The following is a 13,125-nucleotide window of genomic DNA, read 5'->3' as shown; positions in this document are numbered from 1 at the left end:
CCAACTTTTCTGATGGTGATCAAGAACAACTGTGCATGTTTCTTACAGAGTCCTGGAGAGGTGTGACAGAATCCACAAGGTTATTTTATATAGTTCCTTATGCAACATGGTAAACTTTAGCTGACTTCCTAAGAAACAGTCTGGAAGATATCTTGAACCTGTTACTATTTTTCTTCTGAATCTTTTGATGTGACTTCATTAATTCCTTTTCTCTTTCTTTTTTAATTTAATTTTCAGTGCAGATGATGTGCTTGTGCATATTTTAAGTTTCAGAAGAATGAAACTTTCCCTCAAGAGGGTGTTACGCACCTTTTCTCTCTTAGAGCACCTGGATTAATTGTTTTAAAAGACAGAAATACTACACTACAAGGACTTTGGACTGTCCCACCCTGGCAGTGTGTAAATTCCTAACCTATGAAAAACCTGCCTACCTGTCTCATTTCAGTTCCAGCTCTCCTTCCCCTGCAGCTGCCTGGACCTCTGCTAGACCTTAACAGTGTGTAAAAATACTGTGGCACCACACAGGTAATGCATTAGGTTTGAAAATAATCTAGACTGGCCCTCTCTATTGCCTCTTCAGCTTTCCAGTGTAATGATTTCTGAAAAGTTCACTTACTTATCTGTGCAGCACTTGACATGTTTGGAATTAAAAACTATAACAGTTTGTTGACATTGGTTTTTTTTCCTCATTTCACTTTTATTGATACCCTTTTGTCCCCTACTACTGACAGTACTTGGCAAAGAATATCTATGGGGTTTATTCTCAATTATCCTGGGTCAAACTGTTGTTCCAACCTGGGTTTTTTTTGCAGTATTCAAATCATGTCACGATAACCCAAGTGGGCTGTGGCTTGTGCTCATTTCCCCTCAGTACAGGAGCTGACAGTCAGAAATCTGCATTCTTCCACCAGCCAGCAATTCTATCCAGGTCGTAGTGAAGTCTCTGGCGTGAGTCACTTGAGGATTTTAACCTGGCCAAGGAGGTTGGCACAGGGAAGAAGAACTGAAGCTCCTCCCCAAAGAATTAATAGCAATATTCTCCAACAGCAGTGATGTTAAGTACCTTAAGGTATTCCATGTCTTAGGGTAGCAATTTTTTCACCTAATTCCCCAGCCCAGATGATCTCACCCCAGGGTAAGTATGCAGATGACTACTCCAGCCATGTATAAGTTTGAGTTCTCATTGCAGCCCTCATAACAGTATTAATATTATCTGCCTGTTGTGATTTCACCACAGATCCATTTTTTCAGATCCAGTGGGATTATTTAGGACATTTTCTGAAAAGAGTTTCAAAACCCACCAGTCATTTGTCAGAACTTTGCAAATGAAGTAGCAGAGGTTCTTTCTGTTCAATGTTCTCTTGCCATTGAAGCTTCTTGCAGGCACTTCCTTGGGCTTACAGCTAAAAGGGGCAATCAGGAGTTCTAAAAACAAACATGTTTTGTTTCCTGGCTGGCATAGAGCACACACTCTCCTTCCATGTCCTGTAGCAGTCTAAATGCCTGTTTCCTCACGTTCTTTGAGTGGATGTTTATACAGGACATTGAATATAAAGTACAATGGGCTCTGTCTCTGGAACTGAAAGGCACATGCACACACTCATTTCATTTTAAATGCTAAAAATTTCAAATTAGTTCTCAACAAAATATCTTGGTAAGCTAACAGGGAAGGACAGAAGCATATGCACAGCACTGTACTGCTGCAAATGAAAAGCACAATTTTTAAAAAATCAGTCCTTGTAACTTCTCTCCCATCCAGTTACTCTTTGTTCTTACATTCCTTGGCTGTGAATTGCTGCTTCAGTTGCCCTCAAGCATCCAAAAATCCAGGCTTGTGTGTAACTTCAGTTTTCTTTTTGGCACCAGGACATTTGATTTTTGCTAGATCTCAGCAGAATGATTCATTGTTTGATTTGTTAATGAAATTCACTACTAATATTAATTACTAATGTTATGCACTATGGAAATAAGAGAGACGTTATTCTGGTTTGCTTCTTACAGAGAAGGTCAGTAGTTTTTTCCTTAATTTCTCCTTTGGTCTAATGGTCCTAATGGTCTTCTAATGATGCTCATCTCTTAAGAAGCTGCAGTTGATGCATCCTGGCAAGGCTGTGCTGCAGGATCTGGGGCATGTGAAATGCAAGCTGGCATCTTGTTGCTGGAACGGTTTTGCTTTCTAAATCAAATGAATGTGGGCTAAAGCTGCCTGGAAAAATGCTGCTGGAATTGTTTCCTCGTCATGTCAATAGACTGGGAAGGACAGCAAGGCCTGCAGAGCTTCCACATCTGCTGCACTGAATGCATTTGGACTCTGGGTTTTGGCAGTTTTTGGTGTCCTTTCCATCTGCTTTTTTCTGTCCCTGTGAGTATCTTCCCCCCACCCCCAGTGCTCATGTCCTCACTGCTGAGGGAGGGCTGTCAGCGAGCACCCAAATGAATTTCTAGTGACAGACTTCAATTAGTGGTGAGGAAACCTCTAGCATAGGGAGGATCTGACTTGAGGTTTTTCCTTTGTCTGTGAGTGTCCTCATTTCATGCTTCCAAGTCTGACTTTTATACGGTAATTCCGTAGGTGTTGCCACTTCCTCCGGAACCTGTGACTCAGGCGCCCTATAAATGCCGTGACATCACCGGCAGCTCCTGTGGAATTGCCAGTTTCCTAAATGGGGCTGTTGGCTTTGCTTTCGGGGACTTGCAGCTTTGCTTTGAGGGTTTTTTTTGTCAGGGGGGAGGGATTAGGGGTTTTAATTACTTAAGGCAGCCTTGCCATTCCAGGGAGCCACCCTGCAAGTGTTTTAGCCTTTTGAATTGTGGAAATTGCCAGTGTAGAAGTTTACTTGAAACGGGAGATCCACATTCATATACCAGTTATTTATGAATGAAATAATTGTAATTAGGCCTTCGTAGAGGTTCTGTTGTTATAAATCAGTCTTAATTCACTCCTGGTTTAGGGAGAGGTGGAGACAAGGGGAGGAAAAGGTCTGAGCGTACTTTTCCATTGTTTTTTTGGAAGCAATGAAACAATACTACAGAGTGTGAAATGACTCTCAGCAAGTGTGTATCTGCAGCACAGCAGATTCAAGGCAGATTTTGGTGTTTCCTTTCCAGTGGCAGTGCTGTGTAAGTCCATGGCTGGAACAGGAGGAGCTGCAGTAAGTTCTGGTTCTGTGGGGAGTGTCCCTGAAGCCGGCAGGACTCGGGGTGGCAGCAGGAAGGCAGGGGCCACAGGCAACTCCTGCAACTGTGTGTCCTTGGCCACGAGCCCCAGCAACGTCACTGCAGGCAGGACCTGGCTGGAGAACTGCTGAGAGAAATAATGTCAGGAATTCTGGTCATCAGAGGAATGTGACAAGTTGGATGTCTGTCTAGGTCATGTGTTCATGGTGTTCTTGTACAGGCTGTAAAAGTATTGGTTTATTTTTTATTGTTGGGAGCAAAGGATCCCCGTCCCTTTGTTTAAATAGTAGCATTTTGGAACTCCACAATAATTTGTGCAGCAGAGGCTTTAGGTGTGGCCTTTGATTGTGCTTGGATCGTGTGGGTTCTCACTGAGCAGGCAGTGCTGTTGTGGTTGTACTTAAAGGAAAACTCAGAGAACATCCATGTATCCGGGGAGGTGGCATCAGTGGCTACCATAGATAATGGTCTTTCTTCTAATGATATCAGTCCGTGTCAAAATTTGGCACTATTGAGAACCATGTAATTAAAGTTATTTTTCAGATGACACATTAAACCAAAGTCCTAAAAGAAAGTTCTATTATTTCTTTCTACTTTCTTTCTGATAATTTATTTTCTTTCTTTCTATTTTTTTTTTTAATCGTACCTTCCTTGAAGTTGCTGTTGAGTTTCCTCTGGGCCCTTCATTTTCTAAGTTACTTTGTGCATGCTTTTAACTAAAAACTCTCACTCAAGTTTTACCCAGTGGCCAGTGGCTATTGGAGCACTAGTTGTTTATCATTATGGACACTAAGCTGGGAGTGCTTTAAGTGATAACATTGCAATTATTTGATCACACAAGTATGAAGACAGTTTTCCCCTAATTAGAACGTTTGCTGTTTTGTGCCTCTTGCATGCAGTTGAACACTATTTGTGGTTTTCCTTGGGGCAGTAGTTGGGATGAGGGAGCTGTAAAAGCTCCTGCCCCACGAGCCATGATGGAGCAGCTGATGTCTGATCACACTCTCCAAACCCCTGGTACCATCACATGGCCAGTGCTCCCCAAAATCCTGGGCTGGGGCATTCAATTACTTGCTAACTCTGTTGTGTTGAACAGGAATTCAGTCGAGTTTAGCAGTCAAACACTACAAACTCCAGACAGACTTCTTTTAACCACTGGTTTTCAAGGGAGGAAGACAACAAGTCAGCTGGTGTGTGTCCAGTGTTGCCCTGTGGCTGGACATACTCTAGTTTCATTTTCAAAAATGATGATGTCTGTTACTTCACTTAGTTTCCTGTTGATAGTATTTGGCAATGTCATTAAGAGATTCAGATAGATAACTTCATGATATCCGTGTGTACAGATGCCACAGGGACGGGGACGTGCAGCAGAACGTTTCAGAATATGACCAAAATCCTGGGTTTAAATTATTTTGTTGATGTAGTTGTAGGTGGTTGTGGCTTCAGAAATTTTGTAAGCCAAAGTGTTATTGTTATTTTCCAGCTTTCATGGTTTGAAATTTTTAAAAACATTGATTATTTAAAGGAACTTTGTCCTCTCCATAATAGCCACATCCATGGGAAGATGGATTGAGGCAGGGGCCTGAGGGGCTGTACTCCAGGCCTCCAGTGAGGCCAAAGAAAATCTCAGTTTGAGTTAGTTCAGTAGAGACTCTTGCTGAGTAAGGGCCTGGTGCAGTGAGACCAATCTCCATGGAGTCAGCTGGGCAAGAGAATAGTACAGGTGCTAGAGGTGATAAAGCTTTGTCTCACCTCTGACATTGTCTATTAATGCCTTTTAATTGAATTTCGATAAGTTGTTCAGGTTAGTGGAATTCATTTGTGTCAATTTTTGGATGCCAAAATTTGGATGCTCTGAGCCAGACTTTGATGGTGTCTTAAACTGGGTTTCAGAATTCTAAAAGGAGTCTGTTTTGGAATGTAAAGACAATCTTACATTAAGCATGTATTTCTAAAACTTATGTGTAAGAGGATGAAATAAATCTGTTCTTAAATTTTAACTGCTTGCTGTTTCAGTTTTGCACTTCCTTAACAGGCTGTACTGGCCGAGGTGCTCCCCAGCATGGGCACTGGGATTCGTGTAATAAATCAGCTAAAATAGAGAAGAGTCACCAAAGAGCTTTGCTGTTCCTGGGGAAAAAAAATAACAGAAAAGGAAAAAATTAGTTGAGTGCACTTTTTAAAAAGGAGTTTCTGATTTTGAGGCTTGTGGTGTTTGTTACCAGTCTTGTGATGTTTGTTACCAGTCTCCCTGCCAGAAGCTTGGCTTTGTCTCACAGCAAGTGCACGCTGCTCCCAGAGGGATTCACATCCACAGTCAGCTTGGGTTAACATGGTTGGAAATGGAGTAATAGAGCTCAGCGACCCAGTCTGAGAGCGGCTGGAAATAACACTGGCTGTGTTCTCCCAGGCCTGAACTGACATTGAAAGTTTCTGTCCCCAGGAACTAGAGGTTTGGATTCATTTACAAAAGGAAGGTGTGCACTGACTTTAGTGGAACAGAATTAAGCAGGTAAGAATTGGACTTGGGTTTTTGAAATTTTCTTATTTAACAAACATTTCTTGATTAGTTCTGGCTATATATTATAAATGTACTCCAGAGGAGAAAAAAACCCTTCTTTATTCATTTCCTGAGTGAACTCCAGAGAAGTGTTCATGAACTAAGTACAAAGTGTAAGTTGCCATGACCTGTAATTTGTGGTGTTAGTGACATCTTTGTGTTTTACAAACCTTTCACGGTGTTTTCATTGGCTGTTTTCTCCAGTTAAACTTTTCACTAAAAAAAGTACAAAACTTCCATTATGAGAGAAGAACAAAATGAACTGAAATGATTTGAAATCGTCGCCCATTGCCCCAAATCTTTGTTGTAGTGAAGCTCCAGCAATTCTTTTGTCCTACCATACTAATGTTTTTATTTCCTCCTTTGTTCCAGTTCTAGATGGGAGATATGAAGGGGCAGAAGAGGAACCTGGAGGAGAGGCAGGAAAAACACTGTATAGAGACTGGCTTCCTGTCTAAGGCTTTAGGAACAATGGACCAAGACTGCCCCAGTTTGGGAGCTTTCCCATCAGAGGTATTGTCATTGGACATTCCTTCTAAGAGCTTCAGTTCTTCTCCTTGGCTGCTGACAGGTCTTGGCACATCCTTTTTTCTGACCAGGGCCTGTCTATCTATGGGGAGTTCTCCTGAGGCTTAGCATCAGTTTTCTTCTATTGTGGAGCTTCCACAGTATTGTGGGTTGCTGTATCTGTGAGGTTTCAAAGGATCACAGGCAGTGGATCACAACCAGCTTTCATGGAGATTAAATACTACTCCTCTTTTGTCACCCAGCTTCTCTAGTGCTCTCAGGAAGGAGAGGAATGTTGTTCTGAATTTGTACCTACGGAGCAATTAGACCAATAGACTTGCTTAAGCAGATTTCTTAGCCACAAGCAAAATAAATAAATATATATCTGGAAGCTTCGTGATGTGATCTTGTATCTTAGTGAACAATCCCTTTGCTCCCTAAACACCATCCCATGTGAAGTTCAAGCAGTGTTTTGCTTTGAGGTTATAGTGTAGCTAATTCCCACATCATGGCTGCAGAGTTAAGCAGTGGAGGTTTCCTGAGGAGAGAATCTTTGCTTTTCATCAGTCTACCTAGTTGGGCAGATTAGAGCTTTCACAACTCTCAGAATGTTGCTGGTCTCCCAGCACTGGGGTTTTGTTGTTTTATGTTCCGTCAATTCCCAAGAATCTGTTTTCTTTTTTCTTGAATTTAAAAATGAACACATCTGTTTTGTGGCTGTGTAAAAAAGACATGAAAATGTGAAGCTAAATGGCTCAAGGACAGAATTAATTCCAAATGTCATTATTTATAATAACTTGATTTTAATTTTGCTTCTGAAAAATTCGAGTGAAACATTTTCTGAGGTCTGTGAATGCGTAACACAGTTGTGGTGAGATAGCAGTGCTACCACCTTACAGTTCATAGAAGTCAAAATAACTGATGGCAAGAAAACTCTCCAGGCACTGCAGCACTCTAATGTTGTTGTGCCTGGGTGTCTGTTCAAGGCAAACAGCCACAGAGCAGTAAAGATTTGTGTAAGCAATATAAAAGCAATGGTCTGTATCTGTTCCTTGGTGTTATAAAGGCAGAAAACCAATTTTTGAATGTCTGGGGAGCAGTGTAAAGAAGTCCCAAAGTACAGATGCTGTTGATGCTCCAGCAGCAGGATCCCATCGTGGCAGCTGTGACACTTCCTTGCCTCTGTGCCCCAGCATCACATGTTACATTCTGGGCAGCTCATGAGGTTGGATACCCTCAGTTTTCTTTTTGTTGAGCTCTGGAAATCAACACCCTGAATATAGACTTCTGTGCCATCAAGGGAAGAGCTTATTTTATAATTTAGAACAGCCAGCTAAAAGAACCATGTGTTCAGTTGCAGATTTTGGAGCCTTGGGCAAATTTTATTTTTTCTAGTCGCTGGCAAGTGATTAGTTTTAAGCACTGTCTGCCCAGTTACTGCAACTTTGCACAGGCGGGAGGGACGTGTGAGAGGCTGTATTGCTCTATCTGAGAGCTGGACTGGTTGTGCCATGGCAGAAAGGGAAGGATCCTGCAGGAGCTACAGAGAGAGGAGTGATGTGTAAGCTAATTTAGCTTTGCTGCTAACAGTGACTTTTGTCTTAGGGGAAAATGCATCTAACTTCCTTTGGGAGTGTGTCACAGAAGGACAGAATGGAGAGAAGATGGGATCTGTCATGGGGCAACTGTTAAAAGGAACAAACTTTTCATATAAATAGGAGAATATTTCTTCTTGCCTTCATTAGCTTCTCTTTCTTTAATGATCTGTTATGGGTGGATCGCTACTGACTTTAATCCTCAGCCCTTGCCCAGGCATTTTTCACATTTCCTGTGGGAATTGGTAGAACCATAACTGCATCCAGAGTTCGTCTGTACCAGGGCAGAGCAGGAGGAGAATCCCACATTCTTCTTTCCTGTATTTCCAAGTAGAAATTGTTTATATGTTGGATGAGTCACTAAAAGTTACAGACATGTCAGCGAAGTCACCATTTGATTTACTGCTGCTGATTTTGCATCATCCTGAAAGGTCAGAGCCTGTCCCATTTTACAGGCTTTATTTGTAAGCCTGGCAGCAACAAAAGCATTATTTTTTGTTGTGAGGAAATCTGTTGAAAATCTTTAAACCAAGAGCCCTGGAATCCCACCGTGCTCTGTGGGTGGTGGCTTTGGAGGGTTTTTCTTCATTTCTCCACCTGAAAGCTCTGCCTTAGAGCTCTCCCATTACACTGAACAGACCAGCAAAGAGAGAGGCTGAATTAGCAAGGCACGAACTGAGAGACAAGGGTGCAAAACAAAGCTTTGAAATAGCACGATTTAGGCAACATCTTTAAAAGCTGAAGTGCATTTTACATTTATGTGGTTGATCATTCTGAAGCTGGTTCTTAGCCCGTATTTATCCAGCCACATCTCTATTATAATAAAGAAAATGTCTTCCTTGCTTTTAGATATTACTTTCCTCTGGCCTAGCTAATTCCACTTTCCTGATGTGTCATCAGGGCTTTCTTAAAGCAAAAGGTTAATTATATACATAGGTATATAATTAACCTGTGTTTAGGGGGTCAAAATGAGAATATTGCCTACTGTTTAAGATCTAGGTTTACTGGTTGCTGTTGTTACTTTATTAATTGGCCCTGCAAGCTAAGAAATTACTTCTTTTAATCTTGATTTTCTGGTTCATGGGGGGAGGTGTGAGAGCCACTGGGAAGGAGAGACTTACAAACAAGTGGCAAAAGGTTGCCATTGAGGTAAAAAAGACCTTCACAGCAGAGGATGACTTTATTTTTAGCAGCTCTGAATAATGAGAAAAAATTATTATCTTATTCAATTAGATATCTGTTCCCATTAGTTTCTTTCAGCATTTTCATTGGTAGGAAGGGGCAGATTGGTGGCAGGAGGTTTTCACCTTTCTTGCCTGCTTGAGAGGAAATTATTTATCAGTCTATAAAGCATAACAAGTTGGAGCAGCTGGAACAATGTCAGTAACTACTCACACCCTGAGAAAATGTGTGATGGATAAAAGTAAAACCAAGTTAACTCAGGGCACGTCAGGGAAAGTAAGAGAAAAGACTTTGCTGCTGCCCTAAGCCCCATAACAGTGCTGTGCCACCTCTGGTGCTCCTTGAACACACACACTTTCTCCTGCGGAAGTTAATAAGCTGAAATTTTCTGTAGCTTCAGCAGAAGCTCGAGAACTTGTCACTTGAAAGGAAAAGGAAAGGCCCTCATTTTGATCTGTAAGTATTGTTACTTCTTTCCATTATTTTCTTCTCCCTCTTCCCCTCCAAAAAAAAAAAAAAAGAAGGAAAAAAGAATTCTACAGTGTGCCAGTGAAAAGGTTTGGGTTTAGGCTGAGAATTTTTTTTTTTAACTAGTTGAATAATTTTTTTCTCTGAAAGCAAAAAAAAAAAAAAATTCCTGTGTTCTTTATACTTTCATTTAACTACCTGGAACTAATATAATCAGAGCGGTATATTGTGTATATTTTAACACACAAGCCACATGTCATTAATGCAACTCGACCCATGTTATTTTACTACTTTGGGAAGCAGGAGTTGGAGCTTTGTGTTTTCCTAGATTAGAAAAGTAGCCTTGATTCCCCACGATAGCAGACACTCTCAGAAGGATTTCTGTGTGCAGAGTATTTCCCCAAATGGAGTAAACAGTTTTAAGATAAGCAGCTTTCTATTAAACATGGCAGGCATTTGGCTGACACAGCTTTGTGTTGACAGATGCCTTTGTGTCTCTTTGTGATGGAGAGAAGACAGATGTTCTCCTTGGCATTTAAGAAAGCTGTTGCTTAGCAAAATAAAATGTAAAATTAGACTGAACAGTGCAACAGTGAGCAGTGAAACTGGCAGGACTACAAGCAAGAAGAGATTGAAAGAGTTTCATGTGACTGAAGTAGCTCTTGCTGGAAGTCAGTAACTGCTTTGTCATTATGTACAATTAGCCTATGGGAAAAGAAATTCTGTTTTTTCCAGCTCTGTTACAATATAAACTCATGCCAGTGAATATCCATGTAAGACTAATCCTATGCCAACCATTCTCAGCAGGCAGGAATGTCAGTGGGTATTGATGCTGAAGTGATACAGCAGTTAGCAGCTGTAAACCCCTCAGTCTGTGCATTGTTGTCTGATGAATTGGGCTCCTGATTGTGTCACAAAGGAGAATATGAGATTTTCTTATTGATGGCTGTAGGATGGGGACAGAACCTGCCTTCAGCAGGACCCTGTCCACTCTGAGCATCAGAGGAAGGAGCAGCCCAAGAGGAGCCTGCACTGGGAATGGTCTGGTGTTTGGTGTGTTTGGCCCTGGTCCCACTGTCTCTGCAGGGTGGGTACACTGCAGAGGTGGACCTGGAGAGCTCTCATTTCTCTTTGAGCTGGGTCCTGTCCATGTTAAATGTAAACCCTGTATGGAGACTTTATGATGGTCTCAATGGAGCACTTGGTTCCCCTCATCAGTGCCTCAGAGCTGGTCTAGTGGGATCTGTGTCTCCTCAGTCAGTGTTTACTGGTGTGGAAGCTCCTGAGGAGCTCTTCACCTCTCACCTACCTCTGGAGACACGTAGTGCTGTTGCCTTATGTGTGCGACAGGAGAGCACCAAGGGAACACAGGAGAGCCTTGTCTGAAGAACAAGGCAGCTGCTGTGGGGCTGTATATAACTGCAGTTTAAAAAAAATTGTCTCTCTTGTCTGCCTTATACCCAAGAAATACACTTGAGAGAGCTGCTACACAGAGAGGGGTAGAATGTTCCCATGGAAGAAGAGGTTAAAAATTATTAAATTAGTATAGTTTCTATCATGAGCCACATAATCCAGCTGTGAAAAAACTGTCTGCTAAGGGAAGAGAGCTGGAGCCATGGTGTGTAAATGTTCTTGGGTCTGTACCTGTGCCAGATGAGACAGGGAGCACGTCAGGAAGATGCAGAGTGGTTTCCTATTTCACTGTTCCTCAAGAAGGATCTAAAGAGAGTGTGAACATTCCCCTCAGCCAAGCCCAAGTGAGCCAGTTTTGGTGAGTGCAGCTCTTGCTCAAGTAACATTGAAAATACTTGGGATGTGTTTTGCCAGGGTACCACGTTAAGCAACTTGACACGTTGGCACAGTGTGTGGATGCTGGAGAAGTCCTTCATTGACAGCTCCATGGATTGTCTCTCCCACACAACGTCAGGAGTTGGAGCAGCCTGAGCAATGAGTGCTCCCCATCCTGCCACTACACAGAGGCTGAAGGACATTTCTGCATCTCTTCTCCACTGACCAGTTTGGCCTTGCTGGAACAGCTGTTCTCACCCCCAGCAGTGTCTCAGCCCTGGGAGTGTTCCCCCACTGCAGTGACAGCTCAGCTGTGATTTGGGAAGCAGCTCCTCACTGGTGCAGTTACAGCCCCAGTCCGTGATGGTGAGCTGGTTACAGCTGCGAGTTCTGTGCATGTGCCATGTGAAGTCTGACAGTTGGTTATCCTGGGATAAGTGAAGCTGATTTAGGAGCAGCTGTAGCAATTCCCTGCTGAGCTCTCTGCAGCCATCTGACTCTAGAGTGCCCTCATCCAGTGCAGACCCCAGCGGGAGCAACTCTGAGCCTGGTACCATCTATAAACTCCCTTTGCTGCTGTGTGTGGTTTTAGTTTTAGAGGACATAAACATTGTGCATGGTCCCTTCCACCCTGCTGGGCAAGCCCAGTCCATGGATAGGTCAGTGGTCACTTACTTATCAGTGACACCACCCACTGAGGACACAGAGACATCGTGCCCAGGTATGTGGTACACACATGATTATGTTCTGTTGGGTCACACCAGCACCACACTGGCTATCTCTCTGGCCTCTGGATATATTTGTATGCAAAGGTAATTTTCACAACCAGTCCATCTTGAAATGCATAGAGACGGCACTCACTGAACTCTGCACAAAGATCCCAACTCAGTCCCAAGGGTATTTGTGGTCAGGTCCGTTTTCTAACATTAAAGTTTTGGCTAAAATTAAATTAGCAAAAATACGTGTATGTGAGATTACAAAGGCACAGCTGGAAGTTGCCTCTCATTTAGCTCCTATAAAAAAGCCATTACAAATACTGTGGGACTTAATGAAATGTGTGTATATGGTCTGGTTGTGTGTGTATGGCCTTGTTTCTCCTGGCCATGGTGCCACCCTCCTGTGCAGAATTCCTGCTTAGTAATTAGAAATATCATGTGGTAGGAAAAAAATTACTGTTTTCTTCCTTTTACCATGTAGAAAATGGAACATGTAAGTTACTGACCTGAAAAATAGTGATGCTCTTTGGTGTGTCTCATGGACACCCCCCTCCCCAAAATCTTTGGTGCAAGGATGACTTTTTCCTGAAAGGAAACCAGCTCCCCTTGGAAAGCAGACTGTGAGGCTTGCGGGGCGTGTTGTCCTTGGACTCCCTCCCACACACCCTCACAACATGGATTTAGGCCTCTTTCCACCAGAGGGATGTGTTTCAGGTGTGTTAAACAAATCATTCTAGAAGGGGTCTCACGGAATCTCTCCCACCCCAAGCCCAGCCATTGGACAGCCAAGCCAGACCTGTTGTGTTTCCAAACCATTTAGGCCCCACTGCTCAAACAGGAACTTTGCGTCTTGTTACTTTTATAGGGGCTCCTTTTTTAATTTTGGAACCCCCTCTCATGCATTCAGTGTTGAAAAGCCCTCTGCAGGCTCTTGCCTGGTTCACCAATCTTTCTTAAACTCAGGTAATTAGAACACTTGTTTTTAAGGATTAACCATCTTCAGTTGATGAATGAATGATCTGCCATTAGAATGCACCTTACCTGGAACACAAGATGGTGGATGTTGACATTTGAAATACAGTTGTCTTCTTCCTGTTCTCTAGGTAACACTTGAAGAAGTTGTGGGACAAAT

This window comes from Manacus candei, unplaced genomic scaffold, assembly GCF_025592945.1.
Source record: "Manacus candei isolate 608988 ecotype Guabito, Panama unplaced genomic scaffold, ASM2559294v1 h1tg000036l, whole genome shotgun sequence".
Lineage (NCBI taxonomy): Eukaryota > Metazoa > Chordata > Aves > Passeriformes > Pipridae > Manacus > Manacus candei.
Note: the sequence above shows the minus strand (reverse complement) of the source record.